Source organism: Tachyglossus aculeatus, chromosome 24 (assembly GCF_015852505.1).
Source record: "Tachyglossus aculeatus isolate mTacAcu1 chromosome 24, mTacAcu1.pri, whole genome shotgun sequence".
NCBI classification, from domain to species: Eukaryota; Metazoa; Chordata; class Mammalia; order Monotremata; family Tachyglossidae; genus Tachyglossus; species Tachyglossus aculeatus.
In genome coordinates, this window is record NC_052089.1 from 932,859 (window position 1) to 944,518 (window position 11,660).

Here is an 11,660-nt window from a genome sequence, read left to right on the forward strand (position 1 = left end):
TAGTACAGTGCTCTGCACACAGTAAGCGCTCAATAAATATGATTGATTGAATGAATGAATGCATGAATAATCCCAATTCTGTCATGTACCTGCTGTGTGATCTTGGAAAAGTCACTTCACTTCTCTGTGTCTCAGTTCCCTTATCTGCAAAACAGGAATTCAGTGCCTTTTCTCCCTCCCACTCAGACTTTGAGCCCCATGTACAAACTGATTATATTGTACCTACCCCAGCGCTTAATACAGTGCTTGGCACAGAGTGTTTAACAAAGAACCCAATTATCATTATTATCATAATTATTGTTACCGGTCAAATTATTGGGACTAGGATTTAGGTTTCTTGACATTTTAACACATACCTTTCAAATATTTAATATGATAATAATAGATATATTGTTTTTATTCATGATATAATGTACAACTAAAGATCCTTCCAGCAAAGAAATTTGCCCTGGATAGTTAAAATTTTCCTTGTCTCCTTACTGCAGGCATGTGGTCCTCATGAAATTATTATTGTCTGGAAAGAGTCCCATGTTAATGGAATGTAGGGATACGGATTACCTTTATATAACCGTCCAAGCATATATATGGATGTGGGCTAAAAAGGTGAGTGAAAATATTCCATTCCAAATGGTGCAGATGTAAAGTTGTCCTCTGCAGTGCAGTGGTGTTTGCCAGTTTTAGCACTGTTTCATGGTCCCTCAGACTTAATGACAGTCCATAGTTCCATGCTATCTCCGTGATCACCTGCATATCTTCTTCCACACTTTCCTCAAGTTTTAGCAGTTCCTGGAGGATTATCTCAAATGATTTTGACCATGTTTAAAGTCTGCTGAGTTGGAGGTTTCCCAGTGGATCAGAAGACTATCTGAAAAACTTTCAGTTCTTCTCTCATCCTCAAGCCCAGCAGAATGAAACAGATTGCTTTACTCCCTCTGATGATTAGGAAAGGATCATAAAGGGTACTTCAAAATCCTACTGTACTAATCACACTGCTGAGGAGCAGAGCTTGCATCTTGATGAACTTCCGCTGTCCATCTAAATTAATTAGTACTACAATGGTCAGAACACAAGTGTGTTCATGGTATCAACTAGTTTTGTAAAGTTTATATCCACAACATGGATGTTTTGGTGTTCATTCATTCATTCATTCATTCATTCAATTTTATTTATTGAGCTCTTACTGTGTGCAGTGCACTGTACTAACCGCTTGGGAAGTACAAGTTGGCAACATATAGAGACAGTACCTACCTAGCAGCGGGCTCACAGTCTAGAAGGGGGAGACAGACAACAAAACAAAACATATTAACAAAATAAAATAAATAGAATAGTAAATATGCACAAGTAAAATAAATAGAGTAATAAATATGTACAAAATATATACAGGTGCAGTGGGGAGGGGAAGGAGGCAAGGCGGAGGGAGGGGGCTCCGTCTGCGAAGGCCTCCTGGAGGAGGTGAGCTCTCAGCATGGCTTGAAAGGGAGGAAGAGAGTTAGCTTGGCAGATGTGTGGAGGGAGGGCATTCCAGGCTAGGGGGAGGACGTGGGCCGGGGGTCAATGGCGGGACAGGTGAGAACGAGGCACAGTGAGGAGGTTAGCAGCAGAGGAGCGGAGGGTGCGGGCTGGGCTGTAGAAGGAAAGAAGGGAGGTGAGGTAGGAGGGGGCGAGATGATGGAGAGTCCCTACCCAACAACGGGCTCACAGTCTAGAAGGGGGAGACAGACCAACAAAACAAAACATGTAGACAGGTGTCAAAATCGTCAGAACAAATAGAATTAAAGCTATATGCACATCAGTAACAAAATAAATAGAATAGTAAATATGTACAAATATATACAAGTGTTGTGGGGAGGGGAAGGAGGTAGGGCGGGTGGGATGGGGGGAGGAGAGTAAAAAGGGGGCTCAGTCTGGAGGAGGTGAGCTCTCAGTAGGGCTCTGAAGGGAGGAAGAGAGCTAGCTTGGTGGATGTGTAGAGGGAGGGCATTCAAGGCCAGGGAAGGATGTGGGCCAGGGATCGACGGTGGGACAGGCGAGAACGAGGCACAGTGCGGAGTTTAGCGGAGGAGCAGAGGGTACGGGCTGGGCTGTAGAAGGAGAGAAGGGAGGTGAGGTAGGAGGGGATGTGGAGAGCCTTGAAGGGAGGTGGTGGAGAGCCTTGAAGCCGATAGTGAGGAGTTTTTGCTTGATTCATAAATTGACAGGCAGCCACTGGAGATTTTTTGAGGAGGGGGATGGTAACATGCCCAGAGCGTTTCTCTGTTTCCGGACAGCAGAGTGAAGTATAGACTGAAGTCAAGAGAGACAGGAAATTGGGAGATCAGAGAGGAGGCTGATGCAGTAATCCATTCGAGATAGTACGAGAGATTGAACCAGCAAGGTAGCAGTTTGGATGGAGAGGAAAGGGTGGATCTTGGCGATGTTGCGGAGGTGAGACATTCCAGGTCTTGGTGACAGATCGGATGTGAGGGGTGAACGAGAGAGCGGAGTCGAGGATGACACCAAGGTTGTGTTGCTTGTGTGCTCGTGTTACCCGTTCAACTGATCTTGCCACCTGCTTTTCTACATTTGATTCTGAAGCTACATGGTGATTTGGGAACTACATGTTTTACTATATTCTTCAACAGTCAGTCTAGGAGGATTCTGTCTGGTTTCTATCCCTCCCTGGTAAACAGTAAAATACCCATTGTGTTGTTTGGTTGTTGTTTTTTTCATTTGTTTTCTTAATAGCATTTGTTAAGCACTTACTATGTGCCAGGCATTGTACTAAGCACTGGAGTAGATACAAGCTAATCAGGTTGGACCCAGCCCCTGTCCCACATGAAGATCACAGTCTTATTCCCCATTTTACAGGTGAGGTAACTGAGGCCCGGAGACGTTATGTATCAACATTATTATAATAATGATAATAATGAAAAAGAATTGCAAAAGACCATAGTAATTCACTCACCTAAGGCCAGTTCTCTCTATTTTCTGGCTTAGAAGTTATCATTTATTTCATAAGGCTGAGGTCAAGCCTATGATCCTAAACTCAGCTCACTATCCTTCCTTACTAAATTACCCAAACCACTTTAATAATCACAGGTATTCTGTTTTACAAAATCAGTTCCTTTGGAGCTTCCTTGACCTCCTTGTTTCTCAAGCTGTAGATTAGGGGGTTTAACATGGGGATCACCACCATGTAGAAGACTGACACCACACAATCTTCATTTAGTGAGTAGCTGGAACTGGGTTGTAGATATGTAAAGATTACCATCCCATAGAATATAGTGATGGCCATCACGTGGGAAACACAGGTAGTGAAGGCTTTGTGCTTGCCCTCAGCAGACTGCATGCACAAGATGGAGGAGAGGATACATGTATAAGAACTAAGAATGATCAATAACGTGCTTAACATATTTAATCTTGCACAAGTGAAAATGATATTTTAATTCACATAGGTGAGCAGGAGAGTTTCAGGAGTGTAGGACTGTCACAGAAAAATGTAGGATGACATTAGAGTCACAGAAAGACAGGCTACTTATGTAACATGTAGGAATCACTGAATTCAAGAACACTGCTACACATGCACCAATGATCATTTTAAGGCAGATTGCCCTATAAATGATAACAGTATAGGGCAGAGGGTTGCAGATTCATTCATTCGTATTTATTGAGCACTTACTGTGTGCACAGAACTGTATTAAGTGCTTGGAAAGTACAAGTTGGTAACATATAGAGACAGTTCCCACCCAACAGTGGGCTCACAGTCTAGAAGGGGGAGACAGACAACAAAACAAAAAGTATAAACCAAATAAAATAAATAGGATAAATATGTACAAGTAAAATAAATGAATAAATAGAGTAATAAATACATACAAACATATATACATATATACAGGTGCTGTGGGGAGGGGAAGGAGGTAACGCGGGGGGATGGGGAGGGGGGAGAAGGGGGAGAGGAAGGAGGGGGCTCAGTATGGGAAGGCCTCCTGGAGGAGGTGAGCTCTCAGTAGGGCATTGAAGGGAGGAAGAGAGCTAGCTTGGCAGATGTTAGCAGGGAGGGCATTCCAGGCCAGGGGGATGACGTGGCCAGGGGGTCAACAGTGGGACAGGCTAGAACGAGGCACAGTGAGGAGATTAGCAGGAGAGGCGTGGAGGGTGCAGGCTGGGCTGTAGAAGGAGAGAAGGGAGGTGAGGCAGGAGGGGGCGAGGTGATGGAGAGCCTTGAAGCCGAGATTGAGGAGTTTTTGTCTGATGCGTAGGTTGATTGGTAGCCACTGAAGATTTTTGAGGAAGGGAGTAACATGCCCAGAGCATTTCTGCACAACGACGATCTGGACAGCGGCGTAAAGTATGGATTGAAGTGTGGAGAGACAGGAGGATGAGAGATCGGAGAGGAGTCTGATGCAGTAATCCAGTCGGGATAGGATGAGAGATTGAACGAGTAGGGTAGCAGTTTGGATGGAGAGGAAAGGGCGGATCTTAGATGTTGCGGAGGTGAGACTGACAGGTCTTGGTGACGGATTGGATGTGAGGGGTGAACGAGAGAGTGGAGTTGAGGATCACTCCAAGTTTGTGGGTTTGTGAAATGGGAAGGATGGTAGTGCCATCAACAGTGATGGGAAAGTCAGGGAGAGGGCAGAGTTTGGGAGGGAAGATAAGGAGTTCAGTCTTGGACATATTGAGTTTTAGATGGCAGGCAGACATCCAGATGGAAATGTCTTGAAGGCAGGAGGAGATGCGAGCCTGGAGGGAGGGTGAGAGAGCAGGGGCAGAGATGTAGATTTGGGTGTCATCAGCGTAGAGATGATAGTTGAAGCCGTGGGAGCGAATGAGCTCACCAAAGGAGTGAGTGTAGATAGAGAACAGAAGGGGACCAAGAACTGACCCTTGAGAAATCTCTACAGTAAGGGGATGGAAGGGGGAGGAGTAGCCCACAGAAGACACTGAGAATGAATGGCCGGAGATATAAGAGGTGAACCAGGGGAGGACAGAGTCTGTGAATCCAAGTATGGATAGTGTGTTGAGGAGAAGGGGGTGGTCCACAGTGTCAAAGACAGCTGAGAGGTCGAGGAGGATTAGGATAGAGTAGGAGCCATTGAATTTGGCAAGCAGGAGGTCATTGGTTACCTTTGAGAGGACACTTTCCGTGGAACATAGGGGATGGAAGCCAGATTGGAGGGGGTCGAGGAGAGAGTTGGGGTTGAGGAATTCGAGGCAGTGTGTGTAGACGACTCGTTCAAGGAGTTGGAAAGGAATGGTAGAAGGAAGACAGGGTGATAAATAGAAGGTGAGGTGGGGTCAAGAGAGGGTTTTTTTAGGATGGGAGAGACATGGGCATGTTTGAAGGCAGAGGGGAAGGAACCAGTGGAGAGTGAGCAGTTGAAGATGGAAGTTATGGAGGGGAGAAGGGACAGAGCAAGAGATTTCATAAGATGAGAGGGAATGGGGTCAGAAGCACAGGTGGCCTGAGTAGCACTTGAGAGGAGGGTGGAGATCTCATCTGAGGATACTGCAGGGAAGGATTCATTCATTCATTCATTCAATCGTATTTATTGAGCACTTACTGTGTTCAGAGCACTGTACTAAGCGCTTGGGAAGCAAGTTGGCAACATATAGAGACAGTCCCTACCCAACAGCGGGCTCACAGTCTAGAAGGGGGAGACAGACAACAAAAGAAAACATATTAACAAAATAAAATAAATACAATAGTAAATATGTACAAGTAATAATAATAATAACAATGGCATTTATTAAGCGCTTGCTATGTGCAAAGCACTGTTCTAAGCGCTGGGCAGGTTACAAGGTGATCAGGTTGTCCCACGGGGGGCTCACAGTCTTAATCCCCGTTTTACAGATGAGGGAACTGAGGCACAGAGAAGTGAAGTGACTTGCCCAAAGTCACCCAGCTGACAATTGGCAGAGCCGGGATTTGAACCCATGGCCTCTGACTCCGAAGCCCGGGCTCTTTCCACTGAGCCACGCTGCTTCCCCTAATCGCTTAGTACGGTGCCCCGCACACAGGACGTGCTCGATAAATACGACTCCATCACCTCTAGCCCGTCGGCTCCTCGGGGCAGCGACCGTGCCTCCGCGGACCTGCTCCGAGCGCTCAGCACGGTGCCCCGCGTGCCGGCAACGCTCGATAAAGAGCACCGATCGATCGGGGGGGGGGAAGGAATTAGCGGAGACGCGGGGCTTGAACCGCGGCAGACGCCCCTCCCGGCCCCGGCCCTTGCCCCCCGCTCCGGACTAAAAATAAACAGTGTAATAAATCTGTACAAACATATGTACAGGTGCTGCGGGGAGGGGAAGGAGGTAAAGGGGGATGGGGAGGGGAAGGAGGGGAGAGGAAGGAGGGGGCTAAGTCTGGGAGGGTCTCTTGGAGGAGATGAGCTCTCAGTAGGGCTTTGAAGGGAGGAAGAGAGCTAGCTTGGCAGATGTGTGGAGGGAGGGCATTCCATGTCAGGGGGAGATGGATGGGAGAGTAGCAGAGAGAGTTGAGAGCCGGGAGGTTGGAGAAGGGGGCGGGGAGTGACTTTGGGTAGCTCAGACCTGATGGATTTAATTTTATTAATGAAGTAAGGAGGGAAGGAGGAGGGGGAGGAACAGGGGCCTGAGAAGGGAGTTAAATGTATGGAAGAGCTGATGGGGATGATGGGCATGGGTGTCAATAAGGAAGGAAAAATAGCTTTGTCTGGCAGAGGAAAGGGCAGTGTTAAGGCAGGAAAGGATAAACTTGAAGTGAACGAGGTTGGCATGGTGTTTAGACTTTCGTCAGCAGCGTTCAGCAGCTCGAGCATAAGAGCGAAGGAGGCGGACAGTGGCAGTGATCCAGGGCTGTGGATTAGTGGTACGAGAGCAGCGAAGGGCAAGGGGAGCGAGGGAGTCGAGCTGAGTAGAGAGGGTAGAGTTGAGAGCAGTAATCTAATCATCAAGATTGGGTAGAGAGGAAAGGGAGGCGAGGTGGTGTGTGAAGCACTCAGAAAGATGGATGGGGTCGAGAGAATGGAGGTCTCTGTGAGGAAGTAATATAGATTTACAGGGGAGAAGAGTGTGAGTGAGGAGGCAGGTAAGAAGGTTATGATCAGAGAGAGGGATTTCAGAGTTGGTGAGGGTGGAGATAGTGCAGCGGTAGGCGATGATGTCGAGGGTGTGACCAAGTTGGTGAGTGGGCGAGGTGGGGTGGAGCAGGAGGTTGGCAGCGTCAAGGAGAGATAGAAGGTGGGTGGCAGAGGAGTCACCAGGGATATCCATGTGGATGTTTGCCTAACCCACTGTTTCTACTTTATGGATCATGCCATGACTTAGAACATGCACCGCTTGGTTCCATGTTTTCTAGATTTACTAGAAGTCTAGGTTCTGGCCCACAGCAACTAAGTGTGCAGGGGATGGGGGTGATTTTTTAAAGTCTGAAACAGCAGGTAAGGAGGAGGTCAGAATAAGAATCCGGGGCTTCTGGTGAGGGAGCTTAATGAAGGAGGCAGCAGGGAGCCATGGAAATTCCAAGTTAGGAGGGATGAGAAGGATAGCAGTGCAACTGCCTAGGCTGGTTCCTCCAGCAGGCCAGGTCAAGGGAGGATGGGAAAGTGGGATGTTTTGAAGTCTCATTAGCCTGGTTATAGTTTGTTAGCCATGCCCCATGTTGCTAATTTTGCTTCAGATGCTCAAACCAAAATGCCATTTCACCTCTGCCTTCAAAAGACCCATCAAAGGGGAAGTTGGAGGGATTGTGAGTATGAGAATGCTGTGTGTGGTGTGGGGGGGGGGGGAGCCTGGCATGGGAGTATGAGGAGCAGATGTTGCTATCTTCTGAATGTCTGAGGGGTTGTCAGGGCTAATAAGAAAAATGGAGGGAGCAGTGTAAAATGGAGGAAAGATGGAAGAAAATGGAGAATGATGAAAGAAGTAGGACAGGAAAGTAATCAAGACATGGGAATAAAAAAGGGAGAACTAAAAGAGAGATCGAAGAAATACCATATAATTATGGGGTCAAGAAAAGAGACAAGCAGGAGAAGCAGTATTCCCTTTCACACTGAGCTTGTGTCTGGGAATCAGAAGAAACTGAGTTCTAATCCTGGCTCAGCCACCTGTCTGCTATATGATCTTGGGCAGGTCACTTAACTTCTCTGTGCCTCAGTTACCTCATTTGTAAAATGGGGAGTTAGACTTTGAGGCCCATGTGAGTTAGGGACTGCATCAAAAATGATTTTCTTGTATCTACTCCAGTGCTTAGTACACTGCCTGGTGCATAGTAACTGCTCAAATATCATTAATAAATCAGAGAGACAGAAGAAGACAAGGAAGGGGAAACATACAAGAATCCTTTGAATTTTTCAGAAGGTGCAACTAGGCTGTCAATATAGCTAAGATTTCCTTCTTATAACTATATATTATACCTAAACTTGACAGTTATCATCAATTGCCATAAGAAATATCTTCACTAATATTAAAAGATAATTTCATATGAAATCATCATATGCTTTAGCAGAATTCATGTATACTTCTTGTCTCTAAACTGAACACTTAGCCTAGTAGGTAGGGTGCATCCTTTGTGAATTGAAATGTTAATAGGAGATTTTAGGTGTGATTCTGGAATTGTTGATATTCTAAATCTTGATTCACATTCCAGGTTGATAAATAACTGATAATTGACAGCCAGTCATTTTTTTTAATTCCAGATTCCAGTTATATAAAAGCACTGCCACATTTTAGACCTATACCACCCACCATCTCTTCAAACTCCATACACTCAAATACTACATAAATTTCTAAATTAGGTAATCTGGAAATGAAGGACTTACTGCCAACTCCTAAGAATTTCAGAACATTCTTGTAAAAGAAGGCATTGTCACAATGGCTTCCCAGTTAGAACAGTACAGAAGTATTTTAGATCTGTTTCTGAACTGATTCCTGGAGTTTGCTCTTAATGAAGAAAGAGTGGAAATTAACAATGCTGATTATGAAAAGTCCCTAGTGTGAAATCTGAATGAGCAAAATTATGACTCATGAGTGAAAAGAGGTGCTAACTTCTATTTCATTCAATTGTATTTATTGAGCACTTACTGTGTGCAGAGCACTGTACTAAGTGATTGGAAAGTACAATTTGGCAACAGTACAATTTCCATCCCTAAAAGGGAGAGAAAGCCTAGTGGACACTTTGATACTTTTAAAATCATATTAGTTACAAACTTACTACGTGCCAATCACTGTACTAAGCGCTGGGGTATAAATAAGTTGATCAGGTTGGTCACAGTCCATGTCCCACATGAGGCTCAGTCTTAATTCCCATTTTACGGTGAAAGTAATGGAAGCAAAGAGAAGTGAAGTGACTTGCCCAAGGTCACATAGCAGAGAAGTGGCTGAACCAGGATTAAAACCCAGGTCCTCTGACTCCCAGGCCTGTGCTCTATTCACTAGGCCATGTTACTTCTCCAGTGATATCAGAAACAACAAGCAAAAAATAATATGGGGGAATCAATCAATAACATTTATTGAGCATTTATTGTGTGCAGAGCACTGTACTAAGCATGTGGGATAGTACAATTTAACAACATAATAGACACATTCCCTGCCCACAACGAGCTTACAGTTTAGAGGGGAATACAGGCATAAATAAATAAATTAAGAACACATCCATAAGTGCTGTGGGGCTGAGGATGGGGATGAATAAAGGGAACCAAAAGGGCTTGAGAAGACTGAAATTGTATTAGGATCTCTGGGAAGGGATAAGCCTAGCAGGGTCTGAAGGAGGAGAATCCAGAATGAACCAGATTCCCAGCCCATGGAATTGAAAGCCAGGCTCTCATATGGAGACAGGTTCACATGAACAAGGATGTTCCGAAATTCTGAGGAATCAGCAGTAAGTCCTTCATTTTCATTTTAGGAATTTAAGTAGCATTTGAGTGCACAGAATTTGAGAAGAGGGTGGGTGGTATAGGTTTAAAATGTGGCAGTGCTTTTATATGATTGGAGCCCAGTGACTGAATACTGGGGGAAGGTACCCTTCACCCTGCTCAGTCTCTTTGCAATGAACCTTGAAGAGGCAAGCGCTTAGTACAGTGCTCTGCACATAGTAAGTGCTCAATAAATACGATTGATGTTAATGTAGAATTACAGCAGATCATTCTGCAATGTGTAATTAACTATCCTTGTAAGCATTTAATAAATAATGTTGCATGATTGATTGATTGATTGATTGATGTCCCTGTAGGTTTGAAGTGAAAGGAAACAATTAATTTGTTTGGATTTTTACTTTTTGTAATATATCCCTCATCTTTTTTTGGCTATTTTTCTATTACTGTGAGATCCAGAGGTCCTTCACTAGAAAGGAAAGAGTGATATCCTTTTCTTGTAACACTCTGGATATTTAAATTAGACAAGACTTTTTTTTCTCTCATAGATGAAGGAATCCTGTAAATTAACAGCTGTGGTCTCAGACAAGGCAGATCTCATAGAGTCTTTCCTCCAGATAGAAAAAGTCTTTGAGCTTGTATGGAATGATCGATCAACTACCTCAGTTATTTATTAATCCCACTAGACTCTGAGCCTCGTGTGTGATAGGGACAGAGCCTGACCTGATTATTTTGTATCTACCCTGGTGCTTGGCCCATTATTATTATAATTATTATTATAATTATTATTATTATTATTATTATTATTGTTGTTACAATGCATTAAGCACTGTGCTAGGCACTGGGTAAAGTAGGATGAAGATGGTATTTATTAAGCACTTATGTGAGCAGAACACTGTATTAAAGGCTTGGGAAAGTACAATAAAATAAACCTGGTTAAACACAATCTCTGGTCACAAGGGGCTAAGAGTCTACAGGGTGAGACATATAATAAAATTGATTAACTAATGTAGTTCCTACTCTAATCAACTCAGTGTTTAGGTAGGGGGAGGGAAAGTAGTCACAATATTCATAGAAAAGACTACCTCTCAAATACTACTGAAGTCTTTGATTGCATTTGGTTTTTTCATGGTATTTGGGAGTGTTCACTACATGCCAGACACTGTATTAAGCAGTGGGGTAGATACAGGTTAATCAGTTTGCACACAGTCTATGTCCCACATGGAGCTCATAGTCTCAATTCACATGTTTTAGATCATGGAAATGAGGCACAGAGAAGTTATGTGATTTGCCCAAGGTCACATAGCAGACAAATGGTGGAGCCAGGACTAGAACCCAGGTCTTTCTGACTCCCAAGCCCATGTTATATCCACAAGATTATTCTGCTTCTCAGTTTGATCCCTTTATTCACATCTCCCTCAGCCCTACAGCACTTATTTACATAGGCATAATGTAGTTTCTTGTATTAATGTCTGTCTCCTCCTCTAGAGTGTAAGCTAATTGTGGGTAGGGAACTTGTCAACAAGCTCTGTTACACTGTACTCTCCCAAGTGCTCAGGATTCTGCACCCACTAGGAGGTCAATTAATATAATTTGTTAATTGATTGAAGACTACAATAACCCAGGAACTGTACAAACAGTTAATCACCTTTCCAGGACCAACTGCCTGATCAGGCTGTCAGCTGTTTCCCTGAACAGCCTCATTGGAATTGCAATAGACACAAAGGAAATTAAAATGAAATGCAGCATGCTTGTTTACTTAAATTAATTTGACTCTTTTGCACTTTGACCTGCATGCCCATGTCACAGTGTCTGTGTCATCACTAGCAG